The sequence below is a fragment of the Silurus meridionalis genome, chromosome 28 (assembly GCF_014805685.1).
Source record: "Silurus meridionalis isolate SWU-2019-XX chromosome 28, ASM1480568v1, whole genome shotgun sequence".
Classification (NCBI taxonomy): Eukaryota; Metazoa; Chordata; class Actinopteri; order Siluriformes; family Siluridae; genus Silurus; species Silurus meridionalis.
In genome coordinates this window covers 9,063,353-9,069,841 of record NC_060911.1, presented here as the reverse complement: position 1 = coordinate 9,069,841, position 6,489 = coordinate 9,063,353, and the positions used below count along the sequence as shown (strand labels likewise).

Genomic DNA, 6,489 nt, shown 5'->3' with positions numbered 1-6,489 from the left:
AGAAAAGATCCATGGAGAAGCCATTGCGTTGTCTAAAGAGTACGGTATGTGTGACTTCAGGAAGTGAATTTCAAAAGAAGTCTCACGCCTGCAAATTAAAGAGAAAAACCATGGGAAATCATGTTAGAAGATGGAATAGACAAAAACTATGCAGTATTATGCATGGAGTGTAAGGAGTGTGGAGTGATGTACACACAAGCCAATATGCTGATTTGCATATTTAGTATGTGCTCAAGATATGTGAAGACTGTACTTTATAGAGCATATTGTGCCTCTATGTATAATGCCCATTTATGGCAGAGTCATTGAAGGAGCAGCATGAAGAACCCTAATGTAGCAGGCTGCTGCCTGAGGTGAAAGCCAAATGTTTGCTCTGTCTATCTGTATATGTATTCCTGCTTCATGCACACATTCATCCTGTTACACTAATTCTGATTGAATCTATCCTTCTGCCTGTATAACCTCTGCTACTTCATCTGCTCACATGCGTGATCCAACATAGACACACTTCCCAAAAATGTTTTTTCCAAGCCACGTCACCTTGCCTTGCATAAATCTCACTTTGAATGCACGTTTGAGGTTACACTACTTTTCCTATGTAAATCAAGGGCTCTTTGCATTTAAAATTGTAGAAGCAAATGTAAACATTGGTATCCATTGCTGACCAGCAGTGCTACTCATAAGAAAATAATTGAAATAGTCACAAATACACTTTACAAATTTGAAAAGCCACATAGCCCTGATCTGTGTGATCACCTACCACCTCATTTATGCTTATACTATTTTAAAGTTATTTTGTAGATCTATCAGAAATGATTAAAATGGCTGTATATTTTACCTCTAGTTTGCCAATGCTGCTTTCTTGTTGTCAAGAACAAGCTGTGATGATATAATTATATAGAATTTTATGTTATTTGGATATTATTTTATATTATCTAATGTGGACCTAATATTATCTAATAACATTTTTATAAGATATATATGCATTTTATTATAATAATTTTCTTGTTTACTATATTTTATTATATCGTTATTGGAAAAAATATTATATATTTTTTATTATATAATTATGTATATATATTTTATATTTTTTACTAATAAAAAAATTGTGTTTTCTGTTTGCACTGTGGGATGAGAATGTTATTTCATATTACAGGTACACCAAAATGCAGTTTAGCATCTACCAGAAGTGCAAATACTAGCAATTGTGCAATATATATATATATATATATATATATATATATATATATATATATATATATATATATATATATATATATATATACTAAATACATAGAAAGGCTATAGCATTGAAAAATCTGCAGACATTGTTGAAAAAGTACCAGTAAATATTAATGAAGGGTAAGGTAGTGAAAAAATATGTTACAGCTAAAGTGTATATACACATATGTGAAATGTATATAAGGTATATAAGGTATATATAGGTATATAATTTTACAATATGCAATATGTACATTGTATGTACTGCTGTACAGAAATTATAGTTTTATACAGAGTGTTTATACAGTGTTCTAACAGCAGTGGGGGACAAAGTACATAAAGCATGTACTTGAGTTAAAGAGATACAGTAGGTAAAATCCATAAAAAAATCCATAAATCCATTATTTGCCTTTAAATGTACTTAAGTATCCAAATACTATGATTTATTGTGGCTATAATGTACCTATTATAATTTTTGTCACAAGACTCACATAATCAACTCAGTTTATGCACTGTAAAAAATCCAACTTGCAAATTGTTAACTCAGTTTAAAATTATAAGTTAGGTGGACATATTTTTGAGCACAGTGTTGAGTTTACTCATAAAAAAGATTTAACTGCATGTTTACTACTATTTTGTCCAATAAAAATAAACAATTAAGTTGGGAAAACGTAACATGCGCAGTCTGTTTCCCTAGCATTTTACACAGGGTTTCCCATCATCAACTGCATTTTAGAAGGGGCTGGATGTTCTCTGGTTCAGGTAAGCTTTCTTGAAGTTTTATTATCGAAAATAACCTAAATAATTTACACAAATGCTTAACGTAAAATGTTACGTTGTTTTTGGAAAGACTATTTTAAGGGATATTTTGCAATGAGCTCAGACAGCTAGCGTGCTTCATTTGAAGGTCATGTTCAGTTCACTTTGTAAAATTTGAAAGAAATGTTTCAAAATACACGATTTTTGTATAAGTTATAGTTATTACAATAAACTGTATTTTAATGGGTTGTGTGTTGTGGATGGAGATAATAGAATCTCTTGTATTTAAGTCATTAAAGAACCATACGAAAGAAACACAGTCATACGCCTAATGCTAATTACAAATGCTAAATTGAGAATGAATCGTTATTTTTGGATAAATCTTTGCTTGATTTGCGTTAGAGGGAGGCTTTCAGACCAGACAGAATCCTCTGCCAGCTGGTCAGTTCTATTTTACCGGCCACGTTTTGCTCTCTGTAAATAAGTTTTGGCTAACGTTAATGCTAAACACGTGATTATTGATCATCCAGCTACGCCATGAAACAGAGCACTACTTACGGGAAAATGCGATCTACCTGACTGAAGACCCTAACACAATCAACAAGGAAAGCCGTTAGTATTATTAAAAAGTGGGGAAAAAACAGCATTTTACATTTCAGTAAGTTATAGGGTATTCTTAACCTTGTTAACCGTGTGGTTATTTCTGATCTTAGACGTAAAACATAACATGCTTTACATAACATAACTAAAATACAGAAAATATTTCATGAATTATCAGCAAATGTCTAGTATTTCAGGAGCTTAGTGTTTTTTAGCATAGCTCTTCTTAGCACCATTTAACTAGTTCAATGTAATTTGGCATTATTATTTTGCTTTGAATGTGATTCATTGTATATTCTCATTTTTTGTATGGAATATTTATGTTGTGTTTTAAACAATTAATGTCAATTTAGATGGAATGTATTCCTGCACATGTCAAACTGTGTTTGTTTTTCTTTTCATAGGTTTGGAATGCAGTACGCAGGGAGATCCCGGCAGCATCCTTGCTTGTATACTGACTGCATCTGCACTTTTAAAACTTTAGGTGCGTTAAAACCACATTTGACAAGATGTAATTTTTCATGTGAGTTATGTGATTTTAAAGATGTTTGTCAGCCATCCCAGTTGTAATCCTTTGAGGAGGCATGACGCAGTCAGTTGTCCTTTTAAAGATTGTGAGTTGACAACCAATGTCCTTTCAACTTTTAGTAGCCACATATCTCGGAAGCATAAATCTGAAGGTTTTAACTTTTTCTGTGTCTTTCAGGCTTCTGGTGTGCTGCTCAAAATAAACCTACAGCTCTCAAAAGTCTACCTTTGTTTATGAGGGGAAAAGTCTGGAAACTTCCTGAAGTCTTGCCTGGTAAGTGTGCTATCAGTCTGTTATAGGCATATTATCCTATACCTGAGGTACTATCCAGATCCTGTAAAGAGAAAACAGTTTGGTCTGGTGTCCGAAACTAATCTGATAACTGTTCTATAAGCCAAACGTCAGGGGAAAGAGTAGAATGGCATAGGCAAAGTGTTGGCAAAAATGTATTTATTAAATAATCCTAGTTGAATACTTATCAGTAATGAGTCTGACACCACAAATTAAGTGTTACACTATATTGCCAAAAGTTTTCTTTTCTAACATTAAAATGCCTCTGTGTATAAGGCAAGGTTCAAAAGGAAATGATTGATTTATTCAGTGTGGAAGAACTTGACTGGTCTGCATGAAGCCAAGTCCTAATCTCATCTGAACACCTTTGATGTCACTTTAAATGTAGAGCTTGAGCCAAAAACTCAAACCAAACACCAATGACTTATACATATGGGTAGTCATTTTATACACTTCCAAAACTGTTGGAACATAATTCATGTATTTACAAATTGTATTTCCATCTCTGTTGCAACAGAGCAACAGAGATGGAAATACAATTTGTAAATACATGAATTATGTTTTTATCTTTGTTGCCACAGTTTGGAAGTGCCTTTTTCTGTTCTAAAGAAGGATGTGTCCCAATACTTTTGTCCATATAGTGTAAGTAGAAGTCATTAGTGTTTGGTGATTAGTTTTTGGCTCAATGTCTGCATATAAGTCCCACCAGAGATGTTCATCTGGGATTAAGCCTTTGCTTTCTGCAGACCATTCAAGTTCTTCCACACTGACTGAATCAGTCATTTCTTTTTTGAACCTTATCATACACAGTGGCATTGCTATTTTAGAATAGAAAAGGGTCCTGTCCAAACTGTTGCTATAAAATTAGATGCACACAATTCCATCGAATCTCATCATATGCTTAAACATTAAGATTTGTACTCATGGAAATTACTAAAGTAGTCAAACCTGTTCATTAGAAGGGGTGTCCCAATACTTTTGGCAACATGGTGTATATCCAAGCAAACACAATGGAAAATTGTGGCATGTGTGATTTTAAGTGACCTATCTTAAACAATATAAAAATCTCTTTGTGGTCCAGCAGAACTCTATCAATTAAAAAATGGGTTTTTATTCTGTGTTTATGCTGATTTTTACTGCAGGACACAGACCCAGAAGACACTCACACAAAAGGGATGAAGAAGGGGGTCTTAACTGTCGTTGAAGATGATGTTGCCACCATCCATTAAAACCCAAATGTAAGGTGCCTGTCTGTAGTTTTAGAGGAGCAAGTTGTGCTGGATAATGTGTAAGACTTCCCTACAGCTGTTGCTCTCCTATTTGACTTGATTTATGCCATCAAAATCATCAGCTATCCTAAAGAACTAAAATACACTTTTGAAACTATTCAGAAAGTGTTTATTGGCCTTGACCCCCAGTGCTCTTCAAGAGTCCAGTGATTCAAAACAAATTGGTAAAGTTGAAGTAGCTGCAGTTCAGATGGCTAATCAAAAGTGCAAGTACTGATTTGTTCCTGTTTGTTTAGTAGCTGTATAACAGTACAACATATGCCAAAGTCAGTGTTGAGTTTTAATGTAAGGTTTAATGACTTTCAAGTTTTGTTTATAACAGTTAATACTTCATTGCTCTAACAGGAATTTGTGAAAGAAATTTGAATGAAACATTCAAAGCTGTAAATTAAAAGAAGAAAATTAAGTTGAACCAACTTAAAAAATTTTGTAAATTTGCTGCAAAGCTTTTTTGAGTTTACTGAACTTCAGGTCTGTAGTTCTCCCTACTTGTTTTTTAAAGTTCACTCAACCCCCTTTTTAAATTTAAACAAACTCATGATGACTTGTTAGATGTACCTACTGAGGAAGGTTAGATGAACTTACTGAGGAAGGTATACCTAACTTAAGATAGCAGTTTCAATCCACTTTCTACAATGATTTGGCATAACTTTAACCACGGAAGTTGAGTAAACTCAAAATTGCTTTGCAGCAAATTTACTAAATTTTTTAACTTAACTCAACTTTTTATTTTTTACAGTGTGTAAACAGGCTCTAATGTTACTCTTAGCACACCAATCTATTAATAGAATGATAATGAGGTCAAATACTGATTGATATAATAATAAATTATGTTGAGCACAAAACCTTCTTTTTAATGACTTCAAAAATATTTAGCAAATAAGGCCATGTGGCAAGTAAGAGTTTTTTTCCATAATTTATTACTTTTTTAAATGTTCTGCTTGCTGTTAAACTGATGCTGAACTGTATGTTCATGCTAAGTAAATACCACCAACTGGCAATGGCGTTTTTAGCTTGGATGATGCCCCCTGGGTGAATCACGCCATTGTTTTTTTGTGAATAGAATATAGATTTATGAAATTTGCAAATAATTGCATTCTGTTTTTATGTACATTTTGTGTATATAGACAGCCGCAATCCCGGCACCAACACCACAATGTGAGCTTCATCTCCTGGCCCCTGAGCGTTTTGTGGGGCAACCTGGGGAGTGCCAGTCGATCAGCTGAACTGATCTCCTTCCAGCTCCAGCCCGCAACTTTCCAGGATGAACTTAGCAAAGTGGCGTATGTGATTTTCTTGCTTTCAGGCAAGGACAAATGGTGGAATTTTGCAGAGTGAGAACGACAATCCCTGGGTAGTGCCTCCTACCTTGCATTTTCTGGAGAGCCGTGCAAGATCTTTGATTCCGTTACTCCCAGACAGGACACTGGACGGTCCCTATTTCAGACCACCCAGGGCAGGCTATCGGTAGCTAAATACACCACAGACTTCCACACCGCCACAGCAGAGTGTGGGTGGAACTTTACAGCTGTCTACAACACCTTTTTCTGGGGGCTCTCCACAGAGTAAAGTATAAGCTCATGGCCCGAGACCTTCCAGAGGGCCTTGATGCCCTGATCAGCTTGGCTACCCAGATCGACCGGCGGATAAAATAATTTCACTTGGAAGAAGCTCACCAATGACCCTGGCAACCGGGTCCATACCCTGCACCAGCTCACTATCTTCCAGCAACACCTCCCCCCCATAGTCACACTAAACCTGCCTCCACAGCCCATGGAGATTGGCTGCCACCTCTCCACG

General features: G+C 35.2%; 1 long non-coding RNA gene across 2 annotated transcripts; it reads left to right on the top strand.

The window, feature by feature from the left end:
* Positions 1 to 2,982: 2,982 nt before the first annotated feature.
* LOC124381580 lies at positions 2,983 to 6,016 on the top strand. 2 transcript variants are annotated; one of them, XR_006924878.1, is made up of 4 exons: positions 2,983 to 3,064; positions 3,287 to 3,382; positions 4,543 to 4,638; positions 5,817 to 6,016. It is a non-coding gene; the product is annotated as an uncharacterized LOC124381580 (long non-coding RNA). The 2 variants fall into 2 exon arrangements; XR_006924877.1 differs by lacking the exon at positions 5,817 to 6,016 and having other exon boundaries at positions 4,543 to 4,950.
* The last annotated feature ends 473 nt before the right edge of the window (positions 6,017 to 6,489 follow it).